The 22,905-nt window shown below is 43.8% G+C and overlaps 1 protein-coding gene across 3 annotated transcripts in view; it reads right to left on the reverse strand.

The window, feature by feature from the left end:
- Positions 1-22,905, reverse strand: part of RFLNA (refilin A) — a 65,767-nt gene that overhangs the window by 34,008 nt on the left and 8,854 nt on the right. The window lies entirely within an intron of this gene.

Raw genomic sequence — 22,905 nt, forward strand, 5'->3', positions numbered from 1 at the left:
AATGGTTGTAACCTCTGTCAGGTTTTTTTTTTTTCTGTTGGCATTCCAATGAAATGATTGCAACCATATAGAGGAAGTTCCTGGCTGTTGAGTGGCGGAATGCCTTAGAAACTACATGGTTCACCTGTCTGTGTTAACTAGGTCCTAAATATGAATAATGAATAGCTATATTCTGTCCTGAACATGTAGTGAAGTGCTGACAACAATCTGAGAAACAGGATCAGTAGTGCAGAGGAGCAAGTTACAAAGGAGGGGAAAGGGAGGATTATAGTAGCACACACTGCAGTTACTTTATGATCAGTATAGTTAGAGTATTGGCTTATACCATACATGCTGAAGGTGATGTGCCAAGATCCTGAAATGGGACTGAAATCAATAACGCAAGTACCTTGTGTACGTAGATAATGATCAGGGACACATTTAGTTGTGTTAGCCACACTTAAGCATACATACACAAGTATTTTCTCCAATGTGCATTGCTCCAGGGGCACACAGACTACTATTACATTGATGGCTAAATAAAAAATACTACTTTAGAAATAGAGAGAAACCTGTTCCAGTAAAAACAGCCATTGTCAATGTGATGATAGCTATAGAATGTATGATTCAGTACGGGTAGATTTCAATAGTGGCAGAAAAAAAGCTCAGCTAATGGCCTTATTTACCTTGGAATACTAGATGTGTGGCAGCCTCAACCAGCCTGTTTATGCAAACATAGCTAAATGAGCAGTGCTTGAACAATGACGCTAGTGTTGAATCAGAAAATAATGCAAGTAATATCAAATCATTATTTTCTCCATCCATTAGATGTGTCCTGAGATTGAATAACCGGCTTCTGTGTAGAACAGCAGGTTCATCAAAGATAGTACCTTATATATAAATTGCTATGAGTTAAATGTTCCATTTGTATATTACATGTGACATCTGTAATCACATCTGCTTGCACCCACAACACATAACTATCATGCAGCTTTAAGCAAGGTTTTCCAATGCCAGATTTGAGGTTGTTAAAGTGAATGGGAACCACATTTAAAAAAAATGAAGCAAATACTTACCTAAGGAGAGGGAAGGCTCTGGGTCGTATAGATAGAGCATTCCGTCTCCTCTCTCGGTGCTCTCTATCCTGTGCTGGCTCCCCCCTCATCTACAATGGTTATAGGGAGCACTAAGATTTCAGAGACTAGAGAGTTACAGATGTTTTGGAAGGAAATTACAGAGGAGTGGTGAGGAACATGAGAAATCTTGTATATGTGAATACGAGGAGGTGATTCTAGAGGAGTGCAGAGGAAGGTTGAGTACAACATTGAGATTGCGGTTAGGTTGGTGTCTGGAAACTAATGAGTAGATATACAGGGGAGAACAAACTTGAGAAACACTGATGCAGAGCTAGGGTAGTACCACCCTTGTCTGATTCTCTGAGGTTGGTCTGCAGTCCGCAACATCAGAAGCCCCGGAAGAAGGGCTATGGAGAATTCCCTGGTGCACTCTTGAATATGTTCAGCGTAAGGTAAAGATATGAGGTTAATGGGCAATATGTCTCTCTTTCCCTATTAAGGCAGTCCCTTGGAGAGGGGTGTCTCTTTCTAGCAGAACCCTCTATCTCAATGCTTTTTTTTCCCCAGCAGGGCAGTTTCTAATCTCTGAGTACCAGGGCAGTCTCAGGGTCTCTATCCTCCTAACAAGATATATTCTGTAACAAAACTCATGACATGAATCCTGAAGAGCACTTTAAAATACCCCAAAGATGAACACATATGACTCCTCCCCTAAAATGATGACCAGTAATGATCTTGTACTAAACCCCTGGTGACCACCCAGCCTGCAGATCAGCTGCTATGTCTCTGGTGGCAGTCCTCACCTCCCCTACTAATGGCCACACACAGCTCACCCTCTGATCTGGTGACTACACCTAGTAACCCAAGCCTAAACCATTTACAGCATTTTATAATCACACAAATACAAACACAACTTAATTTTCTTACCTTATTTACAATTCTTTAATTTATTAATCTATTAACATATGTCCTCTTGGAAACCACACAGAATTTACTAGCTGATGTGTTTTCCTTTCTGAATAAATGGCTACATGGCGCTAACACAAACACTTGCAGTTTTTGCTTTTACGCACGAGGACATGTTATTTATTTTCTTACCATTCAGTGAATGTCCGCGATTTTGCTAGACACTAAATATATCAAACATATTTTCGCAGTCAGCTTGTAAACACGGCTTGGCTCCACAACGTCTAGTACAGAGGCAGCTGTCAAACTTATCCCATCTTTCTGGAGAATGACTGACATGAAAAGACGATCCCTCATTCGCAAAGTGCTCAGTTCACAGTTCTTCCACCACACTTTATAGACACAGGTACAACCAGGGATTAAAATCACATGGAGATAATAATCATTTGCTTTCCTGTGCTGTAGCTTCTGTTTGTCAAGTGATGTGATACCGTTCTGAGGGGTGGCATTAAGCCCAGGGAAGACTCATTAAGGAAATAAGCTACTACATGGGTGTTCGAACCACGAGAAAGATACCTCCATAAGGAAACTGCTTCAGATAGGTTTTCTGAATTATAATGACATGGGTTCTAATTTCCAGAGCAGGTAATATGGGTGCCAGCAGCGCATTTGTAAAATTGGCACCACAGTATTAATTGCAGCTATAGTGCTGCGCAGTGGGTAATTTGGGCACCACCAGTGCCCAAATAATATCTGAATTAGGCAGGCGAGATATCAGAGATTTAGCGGTGAAGGCAGCACTTATATTGACATCGATATAAGTTAGGTTTAGCAATGGTAGAAAATCTGGAATTTTTACTAAAATTGTACAATCCTATCACCCATTGCCCAGTAGTACACTATCAGTAATTTCACCAATATTCTTCTAGTGGCTTTCCCCCGGACCCAAATTGCTGCAGCGCCCTCTTTAAATTTACACCCAGTATTTTCACAAACAGGAAGCTTAAACGGGTATTTCTGTTATACCAGGCATTATGGTCTATGGCAGAGACCAAGTAAGGCGCTGTGCGATGCGGATCAGACGCCGCCGTAGACCATAATGTTAATTACGGCTATAGCAGTTGTCACAGGAGCCCTAGGGGCTGACCGCACTTAGCCTTCTAAACGGTGCCAGCGCACAGATCGTGCGAACTCTGGTCGCAGTCAATGCGCAGGAACCGTTAAGAATTAGCCGCAGACAACCCGGAAGGGAGCCTGTGAGACACGGGTAATTACAACGTACACACGATTCCACGGTATCTGCCACCACCACTGGTATGGGCCAGTGGACCCGATTTACTGACTGACTAGTCCTGCAAATAAAACGGTTAAACACACGGTATTCTGTCTAGCCAACAACAAACAAACAGTAGCGTATCTTCAGAGACCCGGGATCAGTTCTGTGTGTGCTGATAAGCAGGGTAGCGGAACAGTGAATGACTTGGAGGAAGTCTTTTATTCACAGCAATATAAATAATTAATATATACAGACAATTATTAAAATCAACAATTATTAAAACAGTAATAGCCAGTATAAAAAATAAAAGAAGGGAGAAAAATACTTAGTTCCTGGAAAGATGTCCTTTAGTGGGAAAACTTGTAAAGTTTTTGGTTTCAATCAAAGTTCAGAGTTCCGACCAGGTGGATGCCAGCATATCCTCAAGCTGGCACAGATGAGTTCAAGATGTTTCAGGGTGGAGGACACTGAGTTTGGGTCCTCTGCCATTCTTATGCCCCTGATTCAGTAGGAGGGAGTGAGGGCGGGCCCACAGACCCCCTTAGAACACGAGATGAGTCCTCCCCTTGTCCTGGGAACCAGAAATCATACCTTAACCATATATGGGCTCTATCTCACAGAACCGTACAGGTCAGGGCAGATTTACTAATATTTTCAGGTCTGCCTCGATGTACCCAGCAGCCTGATACCAAACATGAGGGGTGGGACCCTTGTGGTATCAGCAGGGCACTTTCGAACTGCCTAACTGGCAGTCTTTCCCTCAGAATGGTCTGAAATTTCTTCAGAACCAGCGCCAGATAGGGCCAAGCATGCTCTGTTAGTTTGGAGGGTCTGCCAGCCTGGCAACACAGAAAATATGATACATATAGCAGTTTATGGAATATGAGATACCCCTGGGATTGATAGCAGGTCATTCCCAGGCAAAGGCTCTTTGAAGTTTGGGGCAGCTAGCTAGGTGTCAGCTCCCCTGCTGGGAGGGAGCCAGAGGGTCTGGCTTTCCTCCCAACTAGATTGCTTCTGTCATGGTCTATACCTGATGGATGGGCCATCAGCACAGCTTGAAGCCAGGGACTCTCTGGGCCCAGGCTCATTAGCATATCAAAAGAGCCATCCAGCAGTTGGGCTGGTGCTATCTCTCTGCTGAAAAAAAGACTTCAGCTGCCCCTACACACTCAACCCAGATTGTATCGATTTGAAGCGCAATCGATGCAGAGAATCGAGTGCGATCGCTTTTCTTCACGGGCGGTTACAGGACGCGCCTGCGGCCCCGCAACCGTCCGTGACAGCAGTGCAGTGGGATTTCTTCCAAAATGACTGTAATTCTGGTGTCGGGAATACTCCCTGAGTTGTTACAACTCGGAGGGGGAATAGTATTTAACATGGCCTGGGATTTCAGCAGGAACAGCGTGAGCCGTCTTCTGGTTCACCCCGTGCCCAGCTGAATGGGCAATGGCATAATACGTAATCCTTGCTTATAGTCATTTTTTTTTTTTGTACTTAAAATTTTTTATTGAGGAAAATGCATTACATCCCAAAACAATAATAGAGAAATGAAGTATGTAATACAGTGACAAACGAAAATATATAGCAGTTGAAGTCCTCAATTTTACAGAATTTTAAAACCGATGGACAACAAAAAAGATATCTGCAAAAAGTAGTACCTTTTAACACTAAAATAGAACAGTCTAACAACATAAATATTGTTGGAATCATTGTAGAGATAAGCAGGTCATATCTGAAGTCCCGGGACCCCCTCCATCCTCCCCCTCTCCCCTCAAAACCAAACCCAATGAAGAACACATTCTTATTTTTTTGTTAATCAGAAAGCGCCTCAGCCATAGTCACATTTATGTCCCAGAAATCCCATATTTTTTCGAAAGCCGGTACCGTGTTGTTTTTAACTGCTGTTAAGTAATCCATGTTCCTAAGGAACTCAATTTTAGATCGGACTCTATCCAAGGTTGGAGGAGACGCGGATTTCCAGAGGGCCACAATTGACAATCTGGCAGAAACCAGGACAATATTAGCCATTTTCTGAGTGGGGGTCTTGGTGTTCGGGATGGGAAGACCCAATAGTAATATCCATGGGTCATATGGAATTTCTTTCCGAATGGTTTGGTTGACTAATTTGTGAACTGAGGACCAATAATTCTGGATTTTGGGACAATACCAAAATATATGTTCCAACGAGCCCTTGTGCCCGCATCCCCTCCAACACCGGTCAGACGCCGATGGAAAAATGCCATGAAGAATTTCAGGAGTGCGGTACCATCTGAAGAGTAATTTATATATATTTTCTTTTACCACTATGCATATAGATGTCCGGCGCGCGTTGTCCCAAACCTTTTGCCATTTATCCATGTTCATAGAGCCCGGGAGAACACTCTCCCACTTAGCCATATAAGGATGAGGTTCGAAAGATTCCACAGGAGTTAGAGTCCAAGCTTTATATAAAGATGATATTAATCTATCTGAGCTCCTAGTCAAAGATTCAAAAGATGTTAGAGGGGGGAAATTAAGTGTGCTGGAAAGGCTCAAAGCGTAATGTCGAAATTGTAGGTAATCAAATAATCTATCTCCTGTAACCATATAGCGTTCCTGGAGGGCCTGGAATGATAGAAACCGATGAAGGGGAGGGGGGACACAGGTCTAGTAGATATTCCAGTCCCAGATTTCCCCAGTATCGTTGAAATGGAGTAGAAAGAGATCTAGTGAAGGCTGGGGACCCTAAGATAGGGGTGAGTAAAGAAGGTTTAGATATCCAGTTTGACTTGGACATGTGAGTTCTCCAAAGTTTTACTGTGAATTTTATTGATGATAAAATCATCAAGATGGAGGGTTTTACTACCGACGGATGTCCCCAGATAAGAGTTAGAAGCGAATGAGGATATAAGGCTGCTTTCTCTAGAGCTACCCACCTTGCATGTGGGGGGCGTTTGGCCCACTCCACCACTTGCCTATAATGAGAAGCTAAGTAATATGCTTTCAGATCAGGGACCCCGAGCCCCCCCCCTCTCCCTGTCTGCCATCATAACCCTGCGGGATACTCTATGCTTTTTATGCCCCCATATAAATTGAAGGAAATCAGTTTGTATGGCATTAAGTATTTTTAAAGGGACCCGTACTGGTAGGGTCTGAAATAAATAAAGAATTTTTGGTAAGGAGTTCATCTTTAAAGCGTAGATTCTTCCCATCCAAGAGATAGGATAAGGTAGCCATTTTAAAAGATCCGCCTTTAGTTTTTTGATAAGGGGAATGTAGTTAAGATCAAATAATTTATTATAAGACGAGGTGATATGGACTCCTAGGTATTTAATGCTTGTAGATTGCCATTTACAAGGGAAGTTTAATTTAAGTAGTGACACCGACTCCTGTGGAATATTCAAAGGCAAAGCCTCGGTTTTATCTGTATTAATTTTAAAGCCCGATATTTTCTCAAATTGAGATAAAACTTTTAAGAGGTTCGGGAGGGAAATATGTGGCTGGGTCAAAGTAAGCAGGACATCATCTGCGAACAGTGACAGTTTATATTCTGCCTCTCCAACTTCGACTCCCCGTATATCCGGGTTAGCTCTTATGGCCTGAGCTAGAGGCTCTATGCTTAATGCAAACAACAACGGTGAAAGGGGACACAACTGCCGTGTACCATTCCTAATCAAAAAGGAGTTTGGGGGCGCATTTGGGAGTTTCAAGGTCGCTCTGGGGCTTAGGTATAGGGAGCGTATTGCTGTAAGAAATGGACCTCTAAAGCCAAATATTTCCAGTGTTTTGAATAAAAAGGGCCAGGAGAGGCGGTCGAAGGCCTTCTCCGCGTCCAGACTTAGGAGCAGAGAAGGCTCCCGACCGCGTCCCATCAGCTCAACTAGATCAATAGTTCTCCGGGTGTTGTCCCCCGCCTGACGATCTTTCACAAAGCCGACCTGATCCCAAAATACCAAGGATGGTAGAATATCATTCAGCCGATTTGCTAAAATCTTAGTAAATATTTTCAGATCAGAGTTTAATAAGGCAATAGGTCGATAACTCTGAGGCTGCTGGGGGTCCTTACCCTCCTTGGGTATAACTGTAATAAATGAGCTCTGAAGGGAATCTGGAAGAGGTTTTCCCTGTAAAAAGAAGTTAGTCAAAACCACCAGGCGAGGGGACAAGACCGAAGAAAATTTTTTGTAGTAAATATATGGAAAGCCGTCCGGGCCCGGGGACTTTTTGTTGGGTAAAGATTTTAAGACCTCTAAGATTTCTTCTAGTGTTATTGGGTCATTCAGTAATTTCAATTGTTCCTCTGATAATGTAGGGAGAGATAATGTCGAGAGGAAATCTGTAATCTTAGCAGATTGTTGTTCCTGGGATAGGGGTTGCGGTAGGTGATACAACTGCTTATAATACTGTGTAAAAATTTCTGAGATTTTCAAGGGGTCAGTGGTCTGAGTGCCGTCAGGTAGTCGCAGAGAATGCACCATTTGCATGCTTTGCTGTTGTCTAAGCTTCCTAGCTAGAAGAGTATGGGGTTTATTCCCTTTGTCATAATAGTGTTGTTTTAGCCAAGTTAAAGATTTCTCTACTTGAGCTATTTGTAGGCCATATACTTTTTCTTTGGCCACAAGGAGATCAGAATAGTGTCTCCGAGAAGGTTGAAGCTGGTGGAGATTCTCCGCTCTGCTTAAGTCAGCTAAGGCCTCTCGGAGTAGTCTAGTCCGCTGTCGTTTGCGCCAAGCTGCCTCAGAGATCATATGCCCTCTAATGAAGGCTTTATGCGCTTCCCATAAAGTAGAAAACTCAGATACAGAACCTTCATTCAATTCAAAGAACCCCACAAGCTTATCCCTCATGTTTTGAATAAACGATTGGTCATTCAACAGGAGTTCGTTCAAACGCCACGTTGATTGTTTAGTATACTTCGAATTAGGTGATAGTTGAAAAATGATTGAAGAGTGATCCGTCCAAGTCATCGTTTGCACATCCACCAGTCCCAAAAGGGGCAAAAGGGATCTGCTCCCTAGGAAATAGTCAATTCTTGTGTATACCGAGTGGGGGGAAGAATAAAAAGTATACCCTCGTTCAGTGGGGTGGGTCATACGCCATAAGTCTATGAGGTGGAATTCACGGACAAGTTGGCGGAAAGATCGGGAAACTGAGTCTATTTTACGCTGAGCCATGTCCGATGGGGGCGAGGACCTATCTACTTTAGGGGACATGATTAAATTATAGTCCCCCCCCATCAACCAAGGCAATTTCGGCATAGTTTCTGCTTTAGAGAAAGCTTTACGTATAAATGCGATTTGATTTTGATTAGGAGCGTATAGATTTCCCAAGATCACCTCTGTCCCTTGAATTCTAGCTTGTAGTAGGATAAAGTGACCCTGAGGATCAAGGACAGAGTTAAGAATCTGGATCGGGGCATTACGGTGGATTAGTATGGCCACTCCCGCCCTTTTAGTGGATGCTGAAGCATAAAACACCTGAGGATATAGCTGAGATGACAGGGACGGATGACTGGAAGCTTTAAAATGTGTCTCCTGAACCAGGATAATATCTGCTTTAAGTCGTTTAGCTTCTCGAAACAATAAATGTCGCTTGCGCGGAGTGTTGAGGCCCCTTACATTAATAGATATTATACGAACCATCTATCAGGGGAGTTAGGGGGGCAGAGATAATAGCTATAAACACCATATAAGGGGGTAGCGTGAAGTCCAGATTTTGACCTGTTGAAAAGAAAAGGATTAACAATGTCCAACATAACAACAAAGAAACCAAACAGGAGCCAAAGAACCATCCGGGAAACCAGAGTCCATGACTGAGGTCTACGACCATCATGCCAAGTCATGGAGAGGCCCAAAAAGTCATGCAACAGAAACAAAATTGTTAAAGAAAAAGTAAAGTTCCCTCCCAGAAACAAGGCTGGGTAGCGGGGTGACCTCCTTAGTGGGGGTACCATACCGTGAACCAAGGGTCACAGGTGGTGAGGAGCTGTTCCCACCCGGATTGCTTTTAATCTTAGGGTGTCCGTCAGGGAGGTCTATCTTCTCTGGGTGAGCTGCTCCATAAGGGGGAAGAATTCTGACTTCCCGAACGAGAGGATCTCTTCTGAGGTACAGAGGTCCATTCAGTCGCAGGTCTAGCTCGTGGCGGTTTGGGTGAGGCTGCTAGCTCAGATGTAGTTGCGTCTCCATGAGGAGATTGAGGTGTTGGTGCTTGTAGACCCAAAGACTTTAAAAAGGGGGTCGCGTCATCAATATCTTGCAAGACACAAGTACGTCCTGCTTTTACCACTATTAACTTAAAAGGGAAGCCCCATTTGTACATAAGGCCTGCCTCTCTGAGAGCTTGAGTGACATGTCGTAGATTACGTCTCTTTGCTAATGTTATGGGAGACAGGTCGTTGTATATTGCAAGTGAGTCCCCTTGAAAGTTCACTGACTGTAGGTTCCGAGTTGCATTAATGATCAGCTCTTTAGATTCATAATAATGCATACGCAGAACTATGTCCTTTGGTAGCTGTGAGTTTCGTAAGGGTGACCCCAGTGCTCTGTGGGCTCTGTCCATTCGCCAAGTGTCAGGGGGCTTATCTGGTATCAGAAAATTAAATAAGTCCAGTAAGTAAGGACGGATGTCAGATGCCTGAACTGTGTTAGGGACTCCTCTGATCCTGAGATTCTGTCTTCTGTCCCTATTTTCGTGATCCTCCTGAGCTAGGCGAAGCGATTTAACATCAGCTTGAGTTTGCTCATGTTCATCAGCAAGCAGGTTGTAACGTTGCACCATCTCATCTAGTTTCTTTTCTAAGGCATCAGTGCGCTCTCCAATGCCTGTCATTTCTGTTTTCAATTCAGTGACAGCAACATGGAGCATAGAGTTTATGGTAGTTAGAAGTGAGGCCCCGTGTTTTTCTAGGGCCTGTTCTAACATAGCGGCAGTGAGTTGTGGCTGATATAGCTGCTGTGAAGAGGCTTGGCTCGAGGTGGGAGAGATAGAGCTTGCCCCTTTTGCAGTGTTTCCCCCCTTAGGCTGTTGGGACTGCAGATTACTCACTGTGGGTTGTGGTGAGTTCGATGGGGTCTGCACCTCCTCCATGTCCTTCTGCTCCTGTGCCTTGCTGAGCGGTGTGGAGCTGCGAGAGGCCGGCGCTTTCTGGGCGTTGCCCTGTCGTCCAGCGCCATCTTGGTTCTTCCTTGCGTCTTGGAAGAAGCGGTCTAGGCGCGTCGTTTGGGCTTTCGGCTGCTCCGTTTTAGGAGCCTGTCCCCTCCTCATCCTCCCGGCGGGCTGCGGCTGTAGATCCCCGGCGGATTGGTGCGCTCAGTGTTGCGGATTGCGGGTATTTTTATCCGGGCGAGAGCGGAGCTCCTTCAGTTAGCGACCATCTTGGTCCGAGCCGCGCATGCGCCCGCTTATAGTCATTTTATAACCAAAGTGGAATTCGCTCTCAAGATATGCAGTGGAAGACATATAATTAGGTTGATTAAATTATTTGCAGATCTGGCAAAATTTGTTTAACTACCTAAAGCCCGCCTCACGCCAATAGGCATGAACATGGCGGCTCCCCCAGGAACATGTAACACCAATTAGTGTTAAGTCCTGGGGGCGGAGATTGCAGGGAATCGCACGCGCTGATGTCCTCCGCCCCGTTATCAGTCTTCCAGCGGCAATTGACGCTGGGAGACTGTTAGATGGCGAAACGGCCATCTATTTACATTGTACAGAGCTGCAATCTACAGCAGTGCTGTACTGGGGACAGCCGTGTCACTCGGCTGTCCCCCGGGGAGGCACAAAAGCGATCGGTTCTCATAGGCTGATGCCTATGACAGTGGATCGCTGTCATTGGCTGGCGGGGGAGGGGGAAAAATAAATAAATAGGCAAATTTATTAATAAAAAAATACACAAACAAATACATAGAAAAATAGATATTGTGGGAGCAATTAGAACCCACCAACAGAGATCAGTTGATGGAAAGAAAAGGGGGCTGGGGGGGGGTTCACTTGTGTGCTGCTTTGTATGGCACTGCAGCAAGCTTTTAAAGCTGCAGAGCCCACAATTGTAAAAAGTAGTCTGATCATTGGGGGTGTAATCCTACGGTCCTGAAGTGGTTAAGGTTAGTGACACACTGAATGCAGTAAATTATTCAGGATACCCACTTTTAAGCTAAGTTCACAGTGGTCAGTTGCGTTGCAGAATAATTCAACGTGTCAATTCAATTCAAAAATTTGGTATGGCAAGTCATCTCACTTGCCATACAGTTCTATGGTGCAGTGCACAGTACTGCATTGTAACTGATCACATTATTCTTACTCGGGAGCGGCCAGGGCCAGGCAGGCACAGTTTTTTGCGACATTTAAGTCGCAAAAAAATGGAAGCGGGCCGCGGTGGAGACCGGAGGATCGTAGAGTACCGGCACGGGCACTGGACGTCTGCAGGGGGCCCCAGGTAAGTTGAATTCCTTTTTTTTAGGGTTACAGTACTCCTTTAAAGTCTATGTCCAGTCTCCATTGCAGTTCACACTCATTATAATGTGTCCATTACGCAACTGACCACTGTGAACATAGCCTTTTAGTAGTTTCCTGGTATCAGTATCAGAAACACTTCCTATCTCTATATATTTCTGTAAATTGGTATATAGCCCCGCCCTCCCAGCAATGCTTATCCTAGGCTGTCTAGCTATGCGGAATTCTCATCCTAGAGCATTCTGGGACACCTGGCATTATTTCTACTAGCTTTGGAATCCTCAGAAACAAAGATTCTGTAGAGCTGCACCTGCCAGGACTAAATATGTCCCCACCTGTGATACATTTCAAAATGCAAATCAGAGTAAGGAAAGAATTTACAATGGGCAAAAACTGACTAAATACTTTATAAATGAATATTGTGAAAAAAAAGCAAATGTATTATGTTATTTTCACTACAGTTCCTCTTTAAAAAAAGAAGCCTTACTGTACCTACAGGGAGGGATAAGGCTGACCAGAACTTCAGCTTTCTCATCCAGGCATTCCACCCATTTCCCATTCAAGCCAACACAGAAAAAGTCCTAAGCTGGACTCAAAATCCATAAATGACACATACTGTATTTTGCCGAGACCTATATTTGCTTCTTAGCGGTTGGCTGTATGAGTCTTGCCGACAAATGCTGGAGAGAAGTGATGGAAATGTAATATGCTAGATTTAAATACCATCCGCCTGTGCGAGCTATCATGATCACATGCTTCTCATATTTTCACCTTACAACTTCTTCCTGTTTTTCCATTATTCGCAGTGACAGCGCACAGAGCAGGACATTGTGTATAATGACAAGCCCCATATCAGCTTTATAGTACAGCATGGTGTGGCAAACAATCAGTGTCTGGTTACTGCACACATTTTTCCTCTGATCTCAAGAAGACAACACATGCTATGTCTATTTATACGAGTTACCCCGGATGATTTGCAGAGGAAGTGCATTAGAAAAATGCTTGCTAATATAACCTTCTCCCATATGAAAGAGGATCATTTGTTTCTGTTTTAAATATCAGGTAAATTGGAAAGCTTGTATGTGGATGTTTCTTGACATTAGACCACCAAAATAATGTAATGTGTGCAAATCTACAAGCGTAGTGCTACTATACGTCAGGATCTGGTGCAAATCAACACCTCTTGCATTATTTATCACTGGGGAGAAATATTAAAGCATTTGCTTATGGGGCTGGCTTCAGGACAATTCTGAGCAAAAATTTGCCAAAGACTTCATCTCAACTTTTCATTTGACATAAGTTTTTGCTCGTGGTATTCAACTTAACTTTTCATTTGAGTGTGAGAGTAAGAGGAGAACACACTATAGCAGTGATGGATAACCTTGGCATTCCAGCTGTGACAAAACTACAAATCCCATCATGCCTCTGCCTCCGAGTTATGCTTAGAGCTGTCGGAGTACTGCAATGCCTCATGGGACTTGTAGTTCCACCACAGCTGCAGTGCCAAGGTTTGCCATCACTGCACTATAAGATCAGGGGAAGGGGCTAGTAAAGAAAGCGGTATCCTCAATCCATCGGGCGGCAGTTCTGGGGCCTTGTGCTGTACAAGATGCATTACTTTAGGGGGGGAGAAGGGACAATGGAGCGGCTTCCAGCAGGAGGGGTGAGGAGAGAAACAATGCACCCGGGGTCACTGTCATTTAAAGATGCAGCATACTGAGGACATCGGGGACACCTGTACACATCCTCCACTCTTGGCTGAAGTGGTGAGTACATGTATGCACTTTTAGGCTGATTTCACACTGGTGCATTGCGTCATATAATAAAATCACATTGATGATGCAATGCAATTACATTGTATCAGTATACAGTATTCGCATGATCACATCAGTGCATTAGCAGTGCAGTGCTATGGATTCATGGGCATTAATGCGATGCATAGGTTGCAGTGAAGCATACTTTCTATGTGATGTATGCTTCACTGCATGCGTATCTCCTTCTCCCACACAGAAAAGAGAAAGTGCCAGGATGGGCCATGCCCCTCCCACAAGGTACTGAGGGAGGTGACAGAGTCAGGTTCTCCGCCTACAACAGGGAGGAAATAGATGGGTTGGCCCAGGAGGCTCTACCAAACAACGATATAACATGCAGCATCACATTTGATAAGACATTTATTTTGACAACTGGGTACAACCAAAACCCTATTCGCATAGGCAAAATAAAAAACAGCAGCCACATCCATAAGCTACACTGACCCACACTAGGATTTTATTTTCTTGAACGTCTGAATAATTAATTAAATAATGAAAAGTAAAATAATATAGTAGAATTAAACCTGATAACAATTTGTCTTCCTCTCTGGCTACAATAATATGGAAGACATTTTCAGGCTAAATAGATGGTAATGATCATAACCTGCCTGTTAAAGTTGAAGAGAAATCGAGAGCCCAATATGGTGTAGTATGTCAACATTGATTGGATAAATGAAACAGTGAGATGGTAATACTCACAAACACGGGTTACCACCTAGGTAACCACTCATTAGGCAGGTAAGGAAATTAGACCTGTCCTCACTCAGGATTAAGAAGTCGCTCTCTGTAGATAGGAAGAAAGGGGGTAGATCACCCCTCCACCTGGGGTGGACTCAAATATATTGGTAGGTGAACAGAGGCGCCAGAAGGATAAAAGTACATAACATTTAAAAAAAAATTGCTGGGAGGAAGTGGTGGCCTCTGAGGTGCTCTACTTGCTACAACTGAATTGCTGTTGTTTATTCCCTGCTTATTGCCTGAAGAAGTGGGCTGTGCCCGCGAAACGCGTTGCATCTTTGGGGTATTTTCAATAAATGTGTATATCTATATATTTACAGTCCTTGGTGTCTGCTTTAACGGAGGCAAGTCCACCACTTCCTCCCAGCAATTTTTTTAAAATTTTATGTACTTTTATCCTTCTGGCGCCTCTGTTCACCTACCAATATAACCTGCCTGTGTGTGTAGAGCTATGGTTGCCATAGTCAGCAGTATAATAACACACAGGGGAAGTGACTGTGCAGCGTGTAAAGCGCTCCCCCTGGCATGGCTCTACTAGACAACACAAAGACATCATGCAAAGAAGTTCATGTTTAAACCACATTGTTTTGGCAGACAAAATATGAAAAATATGGATTGTTTATGTTAAGTCAACATTATATAAGCAAATGAAGGAAGGCCACCTGGCTGAGAATCCTCTGCTGCTCCCATAGACTTTAAAGGAATATTGTTTCCATATGTATTCGCTGCACAGGCGGCGCATGCTGCCCAGCTAGCTTCCCATCTGCTCAGATGCACATTTCTCCCAATTACTATCTGCAGGGGAATGAAAACAATACCGTCCTACAGTCATTACTGTAATAAGGCAAGCCAGAGGCTTCCTGGGGATGGGGGAGGTGACATTGTATCCCCCTCCTCCCCCCCTCTCCTGCCCAATCCCACTGGTTCCCAACAGCCAAATGAATCTGCCTTCTATAGGCATGGGGAGGACATGTGCAAGGATACACTCTATACATCTTCCCTTGTACCGGAGGATGTGTGTATTTCCTGCAAACATTTGCTCCATAAAAGAAAGTGCATGTTCGTTTGTTTAAAAAAAAGTTTACTCTTCTAGCTCTGTGAGCAATCTGAGTTGCTTTTTTGCTCTAAGTTGTGCTACGCTCTTCCATGCAGACAAAACATACACTGGGATCACGCCTTTAAAGTAAACCTGTGGTTAGAGTGAAATGGAGGCTGACATATTTATTTCCTTTTAAACAATACCAGTTGCCTGGCATGCCTGCTGATCTAATTGGCTACAGTAGTGTCTGAATTACAACAGAAACAAGCATGCAGCTAATCTGACAATGTCAGAAACACCTGATCTGCTGCATGCTTGTTCAGGGTCTATGACTGAAAGTATTAGAGGCAGAGAATCAGCAGGACAGCCAGGCAACTGTTAAATAAATATGGCAGCCTCCATATGCACCGATAGGCTGGGAACATATACACTTCCCCAGTGCTCCATATCAGATTAATCTAGTGCATCAGTAATGTCTGTAAAGAATCAGTTCCTTTACCAACGCCTGTACTGAGCACTGCATGATGTCTGTAATGGGCACCATTGCTGTTTCAAATTTGTAGCTTAAAAAAAAATAAAAAGACAGGAGGCATCGGTTGGCAATTTAAATTTAACTCTAAGAAAGGCAAGACCCTGACTTCAAAGTTAAGTGCAGCCAGCACTGAATGTGTACAGATGTTGACAATGTCATTGAAATGCAGTTTGACAGCATATGGTACCCAAGAGCCATTCTTGGCGCTTATAGCCTGCTTTGTCCATAACAGCTGTAAAAACAAAAACATAGTCTCGGCTTTGACTTTATGCTGAGGATAACCTTGTATTTATTCCAGGAATATGATTACTATTATTCTGCATTAACCTCTGGGATATGTGCAAAAATCATACACAAACACAGCACACACACTGAGGCTGATTTATGGTGAAAAGGCCAAAAAAATGGAGGAAACTCTAGTGTAGTGAGCGCTGGACGGGCAACTTCTGGTGAGATTTGGAAGTTCGGTAGTGACTACACGAGGGATGGAGGCAGCGGTGCGTGGGACGGCTTGGGATGGAGGCAGAGGTGCGTGGGATGGCTTGGGATGGAGGCAGCGGTGCGTGGGACGGCTTGGGATGGAGGCAGCGGTGCGTGGGACGGCTTGGGATGGAGGCAGCGGTGCGTGGGACGGCTTGGGATGGAGGCAGTGGTGCGTGGGACGGCTTGGGATGGAGGCAGCGGTGCGTGGGACGGCTTGGGATGGAGGCAGCGGTGCGTGGGATGGCTTGGGATGGAGGCAGCGGTGCGTGGGACGGCTTGGGATGGAGGCAGCGGTGCATGGGATGGCTTGGGATGGAGGCAGCGGTGCGTGGGACGGCTTGGGATGGAGGCAGCGGTGTGTGGGATGGCTTGGGATGGAGGCAGCGGTGCGTGGGATGGCTTGGGATGGAGGCAGTGGTGCGTGGGACGGCTTGGGATGGAGGCAGCGGTGTGTGGGACGGCTTAGAATGGAGGCAGCGGTGCGTGGGACGGCTTGGGATGGAGGCAGCGGTGCGTGGGACGGCTTGGGATGGAGGTAGCGGTGCGTGGGACGGCTTGGGATGGAGGAAGCGGTGCGTGGGACGGCTTGGGATGGAGGCAGTGGTGTGTGGGACGGCTTGGAATGGAGGCAGCGGTGCGTGGGATGGCTTGGGATGGTATGGGTATATGGAGTCTCCCCTTTCTTTCTCTCCTCTTCGACCTATCTACTGCTACTTATTACTACCTATTAGTCAGGGGCGTAACTACACATCATGGGGCCTCCAAGCGACACTTTTATGGGACCCTCTAATGTAAACCTGACCCCTTTCCTTGGCTACTACTGCTGTCCATTACAGTACCAAGGTCCATCCTGCAAGGGTCATAAGACAAGTGTGGACATCATAATCTTCACACTATATCTATAACAAGTGAAGCCACAAAAACATCTGATCTGAAGGATGGGTCTCTTTATCAGAAGGAGTGAAGTAGTAGTTGTGGCCCCCTTACAGCTCTGAGACCACCTGCAGTTGCAGGGGTTGCTCCCTTCAAGCTATGCCCATGCTACTAGTATTACCTACCTATTAATAGCATTACCTTCCACTCTTACCACTTTTTTTTCATCCCTTACTACTCACTTGAACTAAACTAGCATAATCCAGTAGATATGACCCGTCTTGGTCCCCTAGAACCTTTATACCTGTATTTTAATACAATGTCCAGTTTTTCACTTGTCAGAATATCTGCATTTTGATTGTACCTTTGAAGCATCCTTTACCATAAGTTTGCAAAGAATCTGTACCTCCTTGGATAATGAGTCCTGTAACCCTTACTTGTACTTTGTTCTAACAAAACCCTAATAAAATGTTGGAAATCGTAAAAAACTGGAAGAAAAGTAGTCTTGCCACTCACAGCAACCAATACGATTCCTTCTTTCATGTAATAGATGAAATCTAATTATTGATTAGCTGCATTGAGCAACTGCTCCATTCATGATGCTCACAATAATCAAGCACACCAATGCCTTAAAATCAAATGTATCCCAATTCCCTGTGAAGTGTCACATTGACTACCTAAGAGCAGTCAGTGAATGGCAGCTTCAAGGAACATCAGGAGCTGCAGGAAAAAGGCTGACGTTTGACAGATAGATGTGAAGTGGGGCAACTCCTGATAATCCTGGTAACGGAGCTTTGCCGTCCTTGGATACTGCAAGCTATCAGTGTTGAGTGGTGCTATGTCTTGCTATCACTGGTTGGCACTTGAAATGTGATTGTTACCAATGTGCTCTCCTCCAGGGCCGGTTTAAGCAACAATGGGGCCCCAGGGCAAAATAAACCTGGGGGCCCCCCCAACATATACCCCGGAACAAAAATCGGCATTAGGGGACCTTTTTTGCAGCTGGTATAACAGGGTGGGAAGTCCCAATCGGCCAGAGCTCCACATTCTGGCTATCCCAGCCTGCATGGGGGACAAGGGGTTAAAAAGTTTCAGGAGGGGGGACCCCACATAATTTAAAAAAAAAAATAAAAATCCCACACTCTAAACATAAAAAAAAATTGGGAAAATAGGAAAAAATGCCAGGGATCTTCATACAGCCATATTGCGGCTGTATAGCGATCCCTGGCCAAAGCGATGCGGCTGCGTATGGACCCCCAGGAAACCCCGTCAGGAAATTTATTGCACTTTTTTTTTATGCATGTAAAATTACACTACCGTTAGGTTTGCTACTAAAAGTAACATTTACCGCATTTAAAAGTATACTTTTTTCCTTCGAAACTTTAAAATCTATTTTCTCAAAAACTATAAGGTCTTTTTGAAAAATTGTTTTTTCCTCTTATTCCTAATGATCTCCTTAACATATCCTGCAAATTTAGGGTTTCTAGCATTTAAGGTGGATTTGCTATTAACCATTAAAGTCGGCAGGTTTTTAAATGTGTATTTTTTTTTCCTTTGAAACTTTAAAATCGATTTTCTCAAAAACTATAAGGCCGATTTACAAATTTTTTTTTCCTCTTGTAGCCACTGGGGGCCCCTACAAGCTCTGGGGCCCTGGGGCAGCTGCCTCCTTTGCCTTAATGGTAGAGCCGGCCCTGCTCTCCTCAATCACTGCCCTTGGTAGGCGTACCCACCAGAATTGCTCCCTCTCCGCCTTACTGTTTTAAATGCTATTGAGCCTCTGGTGGCTTTGATAAGAAGTTCCAGTATGGTGGCAAAAATGCCCAAATTCCTCTTTATGCCTACAATAAGCTGCTGGTTGAAGGTGACACAGGACACTCCCTGGATTCAAGCGGTTACCTAGTTTGGTAAATCTCTGGGCTTCAGGTAAACTGGTCTAAATCTTCCCTTCTCCCCATAGATCTTTCATCTTTCATTTGGACAGGGAAGGTTTAAGGTAAAACGGGGCCCTGGGTATAAAATGAATGTGGGGTACTTAACATTTACTGTACTCACAGTAAACTTGTGACCTCTACATTCCCAGACTAACTTGTGGGACACCTAATGAGCTTGAGCCCTGGCTAATTGCCTAGTTTGACCCTATGGAGGCACCTGCTTTTGAAATGTGTTGAGTCCTTCAAATATCTTGGTATCATTATTTCTGCTACTTTCTCAGTATGAGGAACTAAATATCGCACCTGTGACCACAACGTTTAGAAGCTGTACTAAGCTGCTTCTCTCTCCCTTCTGCAGCTCAGATTAATCTTATTCAAATGATACCCGTGCCCCAACTGTTATGGATGTGGGGCAGAGCTGGGAGCATCACTTAGAGGCCTGTTCTATCCCTTGCCACTGAGGAAAGGCTGCTGTACTGCACCTTCCTCTGTTCATTCCAGTTGTTACACATCTTATGCCGTTTGTGTCTTAGCATCGCTGGAACATTTGTGTGCTTTCTCCAGATCTGTGATGGAAAGAAGCTGCTCATGCAAGACACGTCACTTGCAAAATGTTTCTCACCCAAAAGAAGATTAGCAATACAAGTCTGTGCAAACTGGTATCCAACACAGTAGTAACAGTTAAGCAATATTCCATGCAGCTTTTGTTACACATTTTGTTACCAAACCCACACTGGCACACACTCATCTGACAGTAAATCTGATGTGCTGTTAATGCACTAGCCTTGTGGTTACCAAACTTTTTTGGGTGAGGACACCCTTGATGGCTTTGAATTTTTTTCAAGGCACCCCTCGGCAAAAATAACTACCAAAATGCTGTTATGACCATTATCAGGCGATGCCCCACTCCAAGTAGCTAGTGATGCTTATTAGGCACTGCAATTCCTCTCATGTTCAATTTCAACCACGGTTGTGGGGACTAAAGGTTAACGAGCACGTAATGCAGCCACATTGTATATCAATGTGCGGTTGCATTACCTGATGCTATTGCATAAAGGATGGGGATGCATGACCGATGCACCCCTGAAAGGTGCCCACAGCGCACCAGGATGCCACGGCACCCAGTTTGAGAACCCCTGCACTAGCCACTCAGCCACATGTGGCTCAATACATTCAAGGTAACAATGCCATAAAGAATGGAGAAAATGTAGATCCACGAAGGTTGGGTCCTGTATGTGGTATTTTGTTTATTTGTGGCAACAACAATGTTTAGGTTTATCTTGCAGGGGTCACTCCCTTCATCAGATCATTGGGAGTCTGCACTGAACTGTAACACCTATGGAATCATTAAGATAGCTCATGTGTTACAATCCAGTGCAGATTCTGTTGACCTGACAAAGGGAGTGATTCCGGCAAGCTACAAGATAGTTCATTTAGTATCATTACTCTATATAAACTGATGTTAACTACAGTGGTCCATAGTTCCATGTTTATCATGTAAAACAATTTGTTTAATATGTATTTCTGTATTTTGATAATGTAGGTAGAAATAAAAACAAAGTCTTGTAAAAGTTATACTTTTTAATGGCTAACTGATAGAGTTAAATAGTGCAAGCTTTCTGGGATCTAGTCCCCTTCTTCAGGCATATTTCCAGATGTTAGCTAAAGTAAAACACTGATGCAGGTAAATAGTAAACACTAAGATAACAGTTGTTTACTATTTACCTGTATCAGTGTTTTACTTTAGCTAACAAAAGGAAATATGCCTGAAGAAGGAGACTAGATCCCAGAAAGCTTTCATCATTTAACTCTATCAGTTAGCCATTATAATGTATTCCTTTTACAAGACTTAGTTTTTTTCAGTACAAAAACTTTTTTTTTTTTACTGTATTTTGATAAGAAGCACAGATATGCTGAGTACCCATAACAAATGCAAACTACAGCCAAAACAACAAAACAAAAAGTCAAAGCTAGTGTGCTTCATTTTTTACAATGACTGATGGAAAAAGGTTGATGCACAGAAAATAGATAGATAGATAGATAGATAGATAGATACAGTACAAAATTTAACATCAACCTTTTGCAGGGACGGTTCTAGATTTTTTTGCTGCTTGAAGCAAACTTGTGAGAATGCACCCCCCCCCCCACCCATCCCCCCAATTTGGAATGATCACACAGCACCCAACAATTTACTCAGCTTCATTTAATGTCCTCACATGACATGCTGCAGCTCAATACAATAGAACACTGGCTGGCTGTGAGTCTGTGACAAACAAACTGCTCACCCTCAGCCACGCCATTCCTCCTCAGTCAGGACAGCAGTGCCACCTCCTCCCTTCTGCTGTGCAAGTCAAATGAAACACTGCTGCTCTCCTGCCTCTCCCCTCCTCACTTACTCTCAGACTCCTCACACAACACAAAAAGCTCAATGATGACTTCTTCACTTTGCTCACCTCTCGTTTCTCCTCCTACTCTGACTTCATGCTGTTAGTGTAAACACACAGTACAAACACGCTGCCTCTGTAATCTCTGCACCTGATGCAAGTGTTTCACCTTGCTTCATGAGAGAACCGGCCCTGACCTTTTAGGATCATTCATAAGGGATGAAGGGGTTGATTAACAAACCTTTTCTTTTGAATTATCTCACCTTACATATTTTAGCATTATTTAGTATTTATATAGCGCTGACATCTTCCGCAGCGCTGCACAGAGTATATTGTCTTGTCACTAACTGTCCCTCAGAGAGGCTCACAATCTAATCCCTACTATAGTCATCTATGCATGTATCGTGTAGTGTATGTATCATAGTCTAAGGCCAATTTAGGGGGGAACCAATTAACTCATCTGTATGTTTTTGAGATGTGGGCGGAAACCAGAGCCCCTTGGAGGAAACCCACACAGTAATGGGCAGAACATACAAACTCCATGCAGATAGTGTCCTGGCTGGGATTCAAACTGAGGATCCAGTGCTGCAAGGTGAGATTCCTAACCACTGCGCCACTGTGCTGCCCAAACTAATTCCTGTGATGAACATACAAAGTGAACATGTACAAACGGCACTTTTTGAATATCAGTAATGTTACCGATATTCTACTATCGCCTATAGTAACCTGCCTCTCACACTAACCCCCTCTACCAACACTTAATTCTAACCCAACCTTACTTGCCACTAATTGAAACCACTAATTCGGTCTGCCGATAAATGCTGCTGCTATCGCCACTTAATACTGTGCACCATAATTACACAACTGCCACTGGCGAGAATGATATTAATATTATTATCAATGAGGTGCCATAATTACCAGTAGTGAGTGGGCACCATAATTGAAGGTTTTTCTCACAAGGGCCTTTATTCAATTAACTTTACTCCTGAGATTTCCCCCAAGAGATAATTTTTCATCTTACCTTAAAAATTACTTTTCAGCACTTAGAAACTGAAAAAGTACTAAGAAGGCGTCATAAGAGTAATATCAAATTCCTTCTAGTAATGTCCTGCTTGCTGGTGGCTTTAAAGGCATTTTATTGGTAAGGTATGAAGAATTCTCCTTGAAGAAAACTCAGGAGAGAAGTTAATAGGATATGGGCTAAAGAGAACTAACTTGAGAGATAAACAAACAAGGGCTCAATTTTAAAATGCTTAAAAGTTATTCTTCTTATATAGTTATATAGTCTACTTATACTTATCTCCTAGGAGATAACTCAGGAGAAAAAGTTAATTGCATATGGGCCCTTGTCAATAAAATGCCATTTAAGCCACCAGCAAGTAAGAAAATGCTCAAAATAATTTTGATAGTACCTTTCACTTACTATGTAGTACTTTTT

This window comes from Hyperolius riggenbachi, chromosome 1, assembly GCF_040937935.1.
Source record: "Hyperolius riggenbachi isolate aHypRig1 chromosome 1, aHypRig1.pri, whole genome shotgun sequence".
Taxonomy (NCBI): domain Eukaryota; kingdom Metazoa; phylum Chordata; class Amphibia; order Anura; family Hyperoliidae; genus Hyperolius; species Hyperolius riggenbachi.